Genomic DNA, 12,867 nt, shown 5'->3' on the forward strand with positions numbered 1-12,867 from the left:
GGGAGTATTAGGTAACTACAGTAAGCATGAGTTTGGCAAGTGTCAAAAGCTCACTGAATGCTATCCCCGCTCCCCCAGTGGAACAGCACTGGGCATGGTGGGAGAATAGTCAGATTCGCACTTCAGTCAGTGGAACACTCCAAATACATATGTCTGAGCCTAAGAAAATCTGAATATTCAACCACAATCTTCCGAACCCTACCCCAACATAGAGAGCAGGAGAAGCAAACAGTTTGAATGGCTTCTTGGAGATGCAGACTAGAACCTAGGGATAATATCCAATCCTTCCTCCCCTCCTCCCAGGAGGCACAGCACATTTATTCACATGGAGGCCATTATGAAGTGACAGAAAGACGAGGAAAATGGAAGGGCTGCAGAAACAGAAGAGATAACTAACAATACTTGAGCAGATGCCTATCTCAGGTTATTCGATAGTTACTCCCCACTAGAACCTCAAATCCTTTTTCTGTCACCAGGCCTCACCCTTCAGCCCTCTGATTATTTTATGAAGCAGTAAGAAGGAAAGAGGCTTGGCCAATCCCATGCACTGAATGAGCAGCCAAGGACTAGACCGAACATCCTCAGGCCCACAACTAGACTCCCATGTACCCCACTGCCCCTTCTTTCTCGTCCTGAGAGTCTGTGAGCTATATCCCACCATGGATCTGAAACTTTCCTTACAGTACCAAGGGGGCAGTTGTAGGACAGCAGGCTAACATTACTGCTGCCATCTTCCTCCCTCCAGTTGTACATTTTATAGATAAAGCTAAAATTGAATTAAAACTAGGTTTTCAGTCACTTATGTGAAAATCCTACACCCCTACCACTGCCTAAGGAAGAAAGGGGAGATAAGGGAAGAGGGAGGGAAGAGAAAGGAAGAAAGAAAACACCTCTCCAAAAGATAAGCCAGTCTTTTGTTTTCAAAAAACAAAGATCGTGGCATCCAGTCCCATCACATCATGACAAATATATGGAGGAGAAACAATGGAAAGTGAGAGATTTTATTTTCTTGGGCTCGAAAATCACTGCAGATGGTGACTGCAGCCATGAAATTAAAAGACACTTGCTCCTTGGAAGAAAAGCTATGACCAACCTAGACAGCGTATTAAAAAGCAGAGACATTTCTTTGCCAACAAAGGTCCATCTAGTCAAAGCTATGGTTTTTCCAGTAGTCATGTACAGATGTGAGAGCTGGACCATAAAGAAAGCTGAGCACCAAAGAACTGATGCTTTTGAACTGTGGTGCTGCAGAAGACTCTTGAGAGTCCCGTGGACTACAAGATCAAACCAGTCAATCCTAAAGGAAATCAGTCCTAAATACTCATTGGAAGGACTGATGCTAAAACTCCAATACTTCGGCCATCTGATTCAAAGAACTGACTCATTAGAAAAGACCCTGATGGTGGGAAAGATTGAAAGCAAGAGTAGGGGATGAGAGGATGAGATGGTTGGATGGCATCACCCGACTCAATGGACATGAGTCTGAGCAAGCTCTGGGAGTTGGTGATGGCCAGGGAAGCCTGGCATACTACAGTCCATGGGGTTGCAAAGAGTCTGACACGACTGAGCGACTGACCTGAAAACAGTCTTACCTGTCTTCTCCTAGATTTCTCCCCAGATTTCTCCTCCTGGCTCAGTCTTTTCTCTGAAGTCTAGGCTTAAACAATTTCTCCAAGGAACTCCTACCCTTACCATCCATGGATGGGTTAGTTTCCTTCCTCCATGCTCTGACGGTGCTTGTTCCTGTCACAACTCTTCTCACACTGCCTGTTTCTTTGTCTGTCTTCCCCGAGACACCCAAATTCCCAAGCTTAGTGCTGTGTGTGGCAGATGCTTAATAACTGTTCTGTAAACGGAAAACTTTCCAATAATGAGGTTCCCAAAGAAACAGAATCTCAACAGGTAGCCTATTCAAATGTTGGCCAGGTGGCCAGCTGGTCTATGACTTTAAGTCCCTTAACTACAAAAGATTCTCTCCAATAAACAATTCAGTACTTTCTGACTTTATTATCATACTCAGGGATTTGGCGTTTAATATGTAAGCAATACTGGGCCATCAGATTTTTAAGGCAAGTGCAACATGATCAAATCTGTTTTTGTTGCCCTATTATCCATCTTTGGAACATGTCCCAACCCAACCCTCTGTTGGCTTCAAGACAAAATTCCAACTACACTTCACAAACAAACCCCACATGCTACCACCATACCCCCCAAAGCACACAAAGACACAGAATCAGTCAAACCAAAGGGAATTTTGAAAGACTAAATGCAGCATTTAATTCCATCTTAACCACCTGCAAGCAACAAGGATCCATAAATACCCTCTAGAAACCCAAAAACTAATCCCTCTTGTGTGCCTTTATGGAAAGAGGAGGGCACGGAGAGGGAGCATTTCATAAAGGTAATCCATTTAATCATCCTGAGCAGTTCTGATCTGAGCTGCTGTCATAGCATTGCTATTCTTGATCACTGCAGCCCCATACGCCCAAACCCAGGATGGCCAGAAAGGAAGATGCAAACAAGGAGAGGCTGGGAAGTCCCCTGGATTCTATCTCAAGAGCAGGGATTCCCTTTGGAAGACACAGAAGGGGCAAGCAGAAATCTGCAAAAAAAGGCTTCAGTGATAAGGAACTTTAATCTGCAGAGTTGGGGGAAAGAGGTAGGGAAGGTTAACCAAAGGGGTACAAGCAGGCCTGGGTCCTTGTTGGGGAAATGCATGCCACACCCTACTGCAGATGAGGCCTAATCATCATTTTGCATTTACAGAGCACTCTGGGCTTAAGGGAGGCAATAAGAGTGCCTGCTTTGCCAGTCACAAAAGGACAAATATTGCATGATTCCATTTATATGAAGCACCGAGAGTAGTCAAATTCAAAGGGAGAAAATAGAATGATAGTTGCTAGGAGGGAGAAAGGAATGGGAAGTAAGTGTTTATATGTAGTTTCAGTTGAAGATGAAAAAGTTCTAGACACAGATGGTGATAATTATACAACAATGTAAATATATTTAATGCCACAGAACTGTACATGTAAAAGTGGTTAAAATGGTAAAATTTTATCTTATGTGTACCTTTACCAAAAGAAAAAAAAAAGCATACCAGCTTTAAAATTATATTGTCTGCAGTTATCAATTACATGCCCCTGAGCACGTCATATAAACTCTGTTTCTTCTGCAAAACAGGTTTAATAATAGTACCTAATTCACACAGTAGCTTTTGAGAACTAAATGAGATACTCCGCACAAAGTCCTTAATCCAGTGACTGGTACATGGAAAGTACTTAATAAATGTTAGCCTACTGCCACAACGCACTTTCACAGCCATTTCTCATAGACCCCACATAACCCTGTGAGAGTTTACAGATAAAGAAACTGAGGCTCAGAGAATCACAATGAGTAGCCCAGTTCATGGTGCCACAGCAAATCAAATCCTATGACCATGAGAGATGTCCTGTCCTCTCCACTTGTTAATCTGGTGATCTAAGGCTAGTGCCCTAAACCTTGCTATGTTTCAATTCTCAATCAGACCTGTAAAAAAGGAAGTATAAGCCAAAGGCTACAAGCTACCTTACTGAACTAGATGAGAAATGAAATCAGATAATGGTTACAAAAGAGAACTATAAAACATAAACAAAGTACTATGCAACTAAAGTGGTAATTTATGGGACTGCTTGCTTTGCCAGTCACAAAAGGACAAATATTGCAATGATTTGTTTTGCAGCGCACAAAATCTGGCTTCCTTTTAATGCTGGGACTAAATAACTTCCTGGTGATTTCATTTCACTTGGGATTCTGGGTCTTAAGGCCTGAATAACTAGTTTAGTGTTCTTTCAAAAGGTGGCAAACTATGGTAGAAATAAAAATATTACTGGACTGGGAGTCAGAAGACTGAAATCCTAGTTCTGATTCTGTCACTAAAGCAGTCTGTGAATTTAGACAACTTACTTCTCCTTTCAGAGGTTCAGTTAAGGGGAAAGGGAAAAGGCAGGAAAAAAAGTTAAGACTAGAGAGGACCCCTTGGCAGTCCTATGTACCACTACTCTGAAATCCACAATCTTGGAAAAGGGATCCTCCAGACTCCAGAGAACTACAGCAAATATCAGTAGACTCAAGACCTGGCCTAGGAACACCCCTGCCTGATCTTTACACACCAGGCATCAAACACACTGGAAAACTAGAACACTTGCCAAAGTTAATTTTAGTCCACTTTTACCCCTCTGGGCCTTATCTGAAAATAAGAGAAATAAATCTCTAGTTGAAAGCAGGAGAGTCTAAGCAACTGACTTGAGCCACTTTCTGCTCCCCCTCCCTTTAAACACTACAGAACAGACAAGATTTGGAGGAACATGCCATAAACAAACAAAGATGGACCTCATTGTTTTAAATGACTTAACGCCTTCCTTGAGCCAAAAACCCCAGGGAACTTTAGTGTGCTGGAAATCTGGAGTCCTCTGTATCCACCCACTTCTAAGGGGCAATATTAGCAAGAAATTTGTAATTACTTCCTTTCCCTCCGACCTCGCACAGATCCAGGATGGAATTTCATCCATAGTGGACACTGGCCCGTGAACCAGGGAGGACAGAGATAGGTCTCTCATCTAATGATGGGACTCAAAATCCGTTCTGCACTAAGAGATTACACAAGCTCACACTAAGAAATAAATAACAGACACCAGCACTACGGCTTTACACTTCGGTGGCTACACACTGTGATTTGGAACACATTCTTTAACGTCTCCAAGCCTTATCTCTGTTTTTGTAAATGGGGGTAACCTCAGAAGGCCGTCTTGAGCATTGTATGAAACAGGCTGCCGAAGTTCCTGCGTCAAGTCCGTTAAATGTTACCTGTTGGTATTAAACACTTATCTCACACATCAGTTTGCTCCCTGAATCCACAAAATACCCTGCAAGGCGACTTTCTTTCTCCCGGTTCACTGAAAGGCAAGCTGAGGCTCGGCCGGGAAAAGGCTGCGTGAAGTGCGGCGCGCGGCCCCAGCTCGAGAGCCTGCTGTTGTTCCTCTAAGAAGCCCAAGGTGTGCCACGAGCCCAGGACCGAGAGAGGCGGGGACCGAGGAGGCGCTCAGGTCCTTAGGGAGCCAAGCGGGTCCAGTTTTGCGCGCCTCGGGGATCCCACAGACCCAGCGCGGGAGGGAGAGTCGGAAAATGCCCCAGGTCTGGGCCGGAGCCGGGCCCGGGCCCGCCCGAGGCCTCCCCGGCGCGGCCTCCACTCCCCCCTCCTCCCCTCGGCGGGCGGGGCGGGGCGCGAGCACAAAAGACTCCAACTTCCGAGCGGGCGCGGGCCCACCCCGCCAACTCCTGGCCCAGGCCCGGCCCGCGGAGAGGAGGCGGGCAGGGAACGCCAGGGCGGCAGGGAGCGGGAGCTGGAGCGGGCGCGGGCGGGCCCGGCCGGCGACCCAAGGCGGCGGGGCCGAGTGGAGGGGAAGGTGCGAGGGAAGGGGGCTGGGAGTTACTCCGGCTCCCGAGACTCCCAGAAGGGCCGAAAAAAAGAGTTTCTAAAAATAGGCAGCGGCCAGCGGGAAGAGGTGGGTGACCAAAAAGGAACCAGGAGCACCCCCTCCCCGCACCTTGAAGGAGACGCCCCGGCTCGCGGCCCCCACTCACCCGCGCTGAGAGGTCTGGAGGAAGCCGCGCGGCGCGGAAGGAGGCGGTGCCGCCGCACTCGGGGGCGGAAGGGAGGGAGCGAGGGAGGGAGGAAGAAGGCGGCCCCGGCCGCAGCGTGAGGAGCTGAGTACACGCGCGGTAGTCGCCCCCGTCGCCCCCTCGGCTTCTCTCAGCTCAGCCCGTCCTGCGTCCGCGCTGCTCGCGCACCCCACCGCACTGACAGCGGTGCGAGCCCAGCAGCCGTGAGTCCTCCCCTTGGCCCGAACCACTGAGGCGCGCGGCGGTGGGGGTGCCCGGAGCGGCTTCTTTCAGCTTGACCCTGCTTGCCGCTCCGGTCCGGGCCCAGTCACCCCTTGCCCTCGCCTCGGTCTCCAGAGAAGAGCCCGGCGACGCTCGCGCGGCGTCCGCAGCCCCGCCCTAACAGCCTGGCTCCCGAGACGCAGCTGCTCTTCCCACCCCCTCAACCTAGCTTTGGAAAGGTCCAGAGCTTCGGCGGGGAGAAGAGAAAGGAGGGGTCGGGGCGGGGCCTAACAGGGAGAAGGCCTGAGGTGGGAGCCTGAGGAGGCGGGGCTAGGGCGGGAAGAGACGCTCTCTTACACCAGTACGGAGCGTAAGGCGGGGCGGGGCCGAGAGGGTGCTAAGGCCGAGAAGAGAGGCGCGCGAGACGAGTATGGAAGGCAGTGGAGGCCTCGCAGACCCGGGAAGGGCGAGCATGAAAAAGAGGATGAGTGGGCGGGGCGGGGCCTACCCAGAGGAGGGGTCAAGAGAGGAGGGAGGCCCGGGCGAGCTTGGGGAAGTAGAGGCCCTTAGGGGATGGTGTTGGAGGCGGGGGCTGAAGAAAAGCCTAAAAGGGAGGAGAGATTGAAGCGGGACAGAAGGAGGCGGGCCCGGAAGCCGAACCAGGAGGAGGGAACCCGAAGGTGGCCACTTGAGGAGGAGCCGGAAGGAGGGCGGTGGGCGGTGGGGGGGGGGGGGCAGGAGGAGGAAAGTAGGGCTGGAGGTGGGCGGAGCCTGGAGAAGGAGCCCAAACAGGTTGCGGGTGGGGCGGTGCCAGGAGGATGCGGAAGTAGGAGGGAACGCCGGGTCCTTTCAGTTTCAAGGGAGCTTGGTGCGCGGACAGGGCCAGGGTCCACGCTGTTGATTGGGACTGGGCGGAGACGCCGCCGTGAGGGGCGGGAGGAGGTGCCACTTCCACCTGAAAAAAAATGTTAAATTCGAGTAACTTAACCTTTGGATCTGGATCTGGATGTTTGTCCTGCCTCCTGAATATTTCTCCTGTCGAAAACTCACCTAAATCAATAGTGCAACCTCCACGGAGCAGCCGGGTGGGTTCCCAGAGCACGCGAGGATCGTAAGCCCTTCAGCTGTAGACTTCCCTGAAGGCTGGGAAGATGAGATTCTCCATGCATCGTCCGACTCATGATTCTGTGATTGTATTTTTCACATCCCAGTGAGAGATTTTATTTTGGGGGGCTCCAAAATCACTGCAGATGGTGACTACCGCCATGAAATTAAAAAACACTTGCTCTTTGAAAGAAAAGCTATGACAACCTAGACAGCAAAGGTCTGTCTAGTCAAAGCTATGGTTTTTCCAGTAGTCATGTATGGATGTGAGAGTTGGACTATAAAGAAAGCTGAGCGCCGAAGAATTGATGCTTTTGAACTGTGGTGTTGGAGAAGACCCTTGAGAGTCTCTTGGACTGCAAGGAGATCTAACCAGTCCATCCTAAAGGAAATCAGTCCTGAATATTAATTGGAAGGACTGATGCTGAAGCTCCAATACTTTGGCCACCTGATGCAAAGAACCAACTCATTGGAAAAGACCCTGATGCTGGGAAAGATTGAAGGCAGGAGGAGAAGGAGACAACAGAGGATGAGATGGTTGGATGGCATCACCGATGGGATGGATATGAGTCTGAGTAGGCTCTGGGAATTGGTGATGGACAGGGAAGCCTGGCGTGCTGCAGTCCGTGGGGTTGCAAAGCACTGGACACAACTGAGCGACTGAACTGATTTTTCACATCACTTCTTCCAGAACCTGCCTAAGAGACTGGATTCCTGAGCACGGAACAGAGTTTGAAATGAACCCTGCCTGATTCTGCCAGACCAGCAGTTAAAGCTACACTTGTGTTGTTTAATGACCTCTGTATCTTGCTTCAAAAGGAAGAGAAATCAAATTAGAGAGATGGTGACTACTGAGCCCAAGGCCAAGAGTGTTCTTCCCCCACCCCTTCTAACTTCTGGTTTCTTCTTATGCCTCAAGTCTCTGCTTAAATATCACCTTCTGGGAGTTCCCCGTTGGTCCAATGGCTAAGACTCTGCTCCCAATGCAAGGGACTTGAGTTTGATCCCTAGTCAGGGAACTAAGTCCCACATGCTGCCACCAAAAGATCCCCCATGCAGCGACTTAGACCCAGCGCAGCGTGCCCCCCCCCCCACCAAAAAGAGTTTGGGAAAAAAACCTCAGAAAGATCTTCCCTGAACAGTCACCTTAAAGATGTTCTCTATTTTGCCAAACTAGGCCTCTTGTTCATGTCTTTTGTGGCATTTCTTAGTCTTGTCATTTATTGATCAGTTTACATGTTTTTGCCCATGTTCTGCACTGGAAGGTAAGTTCCATGAGGTCAGGAATCAGACTGTTGTGTATATCACTGTGTCACTAGATCTAGTGCATAAACCCAGTGTTCAAAAAACACTTGAGGGAATGAATGAGTCAATCAAAAACCAGTTAATGAACATGGTCCCTGCCAATCTCCTCTGCTCTGTTTCTGGCTAACCCCTGGTGCCTCACCTCCCTCTCTGTGTACTAGCCTTACCATGTTTGTTTGACTAGACCACAGTCTCTTAGCTCTCTCTGATATAGCACATTCTCTACTTGAATTGCTCTTCCTTTCTGCCTAGATGCCTCCTGTTCAACACTCAACTCATGGATGACCTCCTCTGAGAGGTCTTCTCTGACCAGCCCCCACCACTTTCTGTTCACGGCCTCAGTTATAAAACCTCTGTGCTGGTGACATCATCTTCCCTCCTGGCATCCTGCTGGCACTGAGAATTATGATCATGGCCTATAAAGTCCTGTGTGATCTGCCTCCTCCTACTCTTCAGTCCTTATCCCCTATTGTATTCCTCTCACCTCATCTCACTCACTCCAGCCACAATGGCCTCCATCCTGTTCTCTGGCCATGCCAAACACACTGCTAACCTTAGGGCCTTTGCACTGGCTCTTGTGTCTGCCTCAAATGCTCTCTTCCCAGATACTGGCATGGCTGGCTCCTCCTTCAGGTAGCTGCTCAAATGTCACTTCCTTAGGGAAGCCCAAGGAAATGACCCACATTTAAAATAGCAGCACTCTACTCCTCTGCACTTCCTCACACCATTTCTTAGTGAATTTTTCTCTGTAGCAGTTATCACAACATGAAGTATTACATTTATTGTCTCTCCCACACGCTTACCTTTCACTGCAGTGATCTCCACAAGGATTTTGTCTGTTTTTTTCATTCCCCAGAACCTAAAACAGTAGTTCCTCATTTAATATTAGTTGAATGCATGGTTATGAATTCAACAAAGAAATGCTAGGAGTACTCTGCGTCATCCAGAAGAATCCTTGAAGATTACCGTATAAAGGGAGATGTTTCTGAGGAAATATACTGGCAACACTAGCTTACACGGAGCATTTACTAGTTGCCAGGCAATCTGCTAAGTGCTTTTCAAGCTTGTTCCCACAACAGCCCTATGTTCAGTTCAGTTCAGTCGCTCAACTCAACTCTGCAGCCCCATGGACTGCAGCACGCCAGGTTTCCCTGTCCATTACCAGCTCCTAGAGCCTACTCAAACTCATGTCCATTGCATCAGTGATGCCATCCAACCATCTCATCCTCTGTCAGCCCCTTCTCCCACCTTTAATCTTTCCCAGCATCAGGGTCTTTTCCAAAGAGTTGGTTATTCACATCAGGTGGCCAAAGTATTAGAGTTTCAGCTTCACCATCAGTCCTTCCTATGAGGTAGTTACTATTATAATCCCTATCGTACAGAAACTGGCGAAGAGGTTAATTTTCCCAAGGTCACACAGTTAATAAGTGGTGGAGTCCAACTTTAGAACCTTCACACTGAGTCACTATACTGCCTACCTTCTGATTATTAAAGATCTACCACTATTGGTCTAATAAAGGTAAAGCATGAAGATGAGATATCCTTTTGCCTTCTGAACAGTGTGGTGCCTAGAGTTGTGGCAGAATATTTTCTTAGCCACTATATTAGGGTTCTGCAAAGAAACAGAACCAATAGGATATGTTGAGATATATAGAAGAAGAGATTTACTAACAGGAATTGGTTCACAGTTATGTGGGCTTGAGAAGTCCCATCATCTGCTATCTGTAAGCTAGACAACCAGGAAAGTCAATAGTATGATTCAGTCCAAGTCCAGAAGCCCAAGAGCCTGGATCACCAATGTCCAGTGTCCTGGGCAAGAGAAAATGGATGTCTCAGCTCAAGCAGAGGAGCGAATTCATCCTTCCGTCTTTCTGTTCTATTCAGGCTTCAACAGATTGTAAGATGCCCACCCACATTGCCCTTCTTTACTTAGACTACCAATTCAAATGCTAATCTCTTCCAGAAACTCCCTCACAGTAATACCCAGAAATGTTTTACCAGCTATCTGGGCATAATTTAGCCCATCAAGTTAACACATAAAATTAACCATCACAGGGACTTCCCTGCTGGTCCAGTGGTTAAGACATCACCTTCCAATATAGGAGGTGTGGGTTTGATCCCTGCCCAGGGAACCAATAAGACCCCACTGTGTCTTGCATCCAAAAAACAGAAGCAATATTGTAACAAATTCAGTAAAGACTTTTTTTTTTAAGTTTTTTTAAAAATTAACCATCACAGCCACCATGAGAGAAGCCAAATAGAGAACAAAACCCATCACACAGAAGAGGGCAGGACGGAGAAAATATTGCTGGAAAAAATGAACCAGAGACCTGATAAAGACATACCTGAAGCTTGACATACCTCTAGACTTTTTTGTGCACCAGTGTAAATTTAGAGTTTGAATAATTTGAGTAGGAATTTTTAAAAAACTTTTAAACAGAAAAAGATTTCCTAACAGAAGCAAATGAGTAGGGTTCAACAGGCGGAGGTATTAATGTCTCACATTTTTATGAAGTATTTGTTTGCAGAATGCTGGAAGGTATTCCAGACAGAGGGAATAGCAAGTATGAAGGCAGGAATGTAAGAGCTTGAGGTTTCTGCACCACAAGGTATAAACTGAGTTAGATTTCCTGGTGGTCCAGTGGCTGAGACTATGAGCTCCCAATGCAGGGGGCCCCGGTTCATTGCCTGGTCGGGGAACTAGATCCCGCATGCCACGACTAAAGATTCCATAGGCCACAACTAACACCTGGTGCAGCCAAATAAATAAATTTTAAAAAGAAGTAAGGTAGAACTAGTATTTGGAGGAACAGATTTCTCCACTCAACTTTGTAGGCGGTGGGAATAATTGAAAGGTCCTGAGCAGAAGTTGCTTTAAAATGATGAAGTGTCAAGGTTGGAAGAACTTTTGAAAGCAATCTGATTTGATTCTAGGTTCTGTTTTTGTCCCCATCTCACAGACGAGGAAATGTGGCAGGCCGATGTCTCACAGACGGTAGGTGAAGGAACAAAGATTTGAACCCAGGGCCATCTGAGACCCAACTCATGCTGTCAATGACCTCCTGTCTCCACCATTGGAAATTAATTTCTGCCCTCTGAGCTCACCCAGAATGGGTGAATCCTTTTTCAGAGATTTGACAATGACATTGGTAGAGCTACCCAGATCTGAATTAGGAAGATGGATTCAAGGGGAGGGAAGTGTAGAGGGACTCTGCCTTCGTGGGAGGCAAAGAAAAAGGCAGATGAGGAAAGCAGGCAAATGAAGAGGAGGGAGCAGATGACAGAGAAGTGATGAGGAGAGTCAGCAGGACCTGGAGAAGGAACAGATGGCCATGGAGGGATGTAAGAAGGAAGAAATTAAGGCAGACACAGGCTTGTGTGTAGAACAGGGGTTGCCAGATCAGATACCTACAGGGCCAGGCAAGTACCATAAATAAACAAAGTGGTCAGGTTTAAAATAACAGGGAGTCATGGGTTCTGTAGCAAGCCTGGAGTTCATGCCCCTTCTAAAGGAGGTACCTACAACTCATGTGGGAGTATAAGCTTCCAGTGTGGGCAGTTGCCAGGTGTGAGGAGAAAAATAAGCTCTAAATTCAAATTTTTACACAAAATCTTTTGGTTTTTAAATGCTGGAAACTAATTCAAATTTTAAAAAGAAAAAAAGCATGGTGCTGGCCGAAAGACCAGCTGAATTTGGCCTGTGGGCTGCCAGATCATGCCTTCTAATCAGTTTGGATCCAACCCCCTGTTCATTACTTAACAATACTGTGTGCTCTCAAGGAAATGACTATACCTTTCAAGTCCCAGGTTCTTTTTTCCCCTCTAATTTAATTGTTTTTAAGTATAGTTGATTTACAATGTTGTGTTAATTTCTGCGGTACAGCAAAGAGATTCAATTATACATATATATATTCTTTTTCATACTATTTTTCATTATGGTTTATCACAGAATATTGAAAAGAGTTCCCTGTGCTATACTGTAGGACCTCGTTTATCCATCCTATATGTAATAGTTTGCATCTGCTATTCCCAAGTTCCCAATCTTTCCCTCCCCGCCCCGACTCCCATTGGCAACCACGAGTCTGTTCTTTACGTTTGTGAGTCTGTTTCTGTTTTGTAAGTATGTTCATTTGTTTCATATTTTAGATTCTTCATATAAACGATATCATATGGTACTTGTCTTTCTCTTTATGACTTACTTCACTTAGTATGATAATCTCCAGGTCCACCTATGTTGCTGCAAATGGCATTATTTCATTCCTTTTTATGGCTGAGGAATTTTCCTTCACATATATATATGTTGTTGTTGTTGTCCAGTCACTAAAGCATGTCTGACTCTTTGTGACTTCATGGACTGCAGCACACCAGGCTTCCCTGTCCTTCACTATGTACCAGAGTTAGCTCAGATTCATGTCCATTGAGTCTGTGATGCTATCTAACCATCCCACCCTCTGCTACCCTCTTCTCCTTTTGCCTTCAATCTTGCCCAGAATCAGGGTCTTCTCCAGTGAGTTGCCTCTTCACATCAGGTGGCCAAAGTATTGGAGCTTCAGCTTCAGCATCAGTCCTTCCAATGAATATTCAGGATTGATTTCCTTT

The 12,867-nt window shown here is 47.0% G+C and overlaps 1 protein-coding gene across 3 annotated transcripts in view; it reads right to left on the reverse strand.

The window, feature by feature from the left end:
- Nucleotides 1-6,126, reverse strand: part of RALY (RALY heterogeneous nuclear ribonucleoprotein) — an 85,542-nt gene extending 79,416 nt beyond the window's left edge. For 2 of the 3 annotated variants that reach the window (XM_040247510.1, XM_040247505.1), the window contains exon 1: nucleotides 5,620-6,126. The gene's annotated coding sequence lies outside the window, so the exon portion shown is untranslated. Of the gene's footprint in view, nucleotides 1-4,842; nucleotides 5,228-5,619 lie in introns of those variants that run through there. The other variant, XM_040247511.1, reaches the window with a different exon arrangement.
- Between the last annotated feature and the right edge of the window lie 6,741 nt (nucleotides 6,127-12,867).

The sequence above is a fragment of the Oryx dammah genome, unplaced genomic scaffold (genome assembly GCF_014754425.2).
Source record: "Oryx dammah isolate SB20612 unplaced genomic scaffold, SCBI_Odam_1.1 HiC_scaffold_10, whole genome shotgun sequence".
Classification (NCBI taxonomy): domain Eukaryota; kingdom Metazoa; phylum Chordata; class Mammalia; order Artiodactyla; family Bovidae; genus Oryx; species Oryx dammah.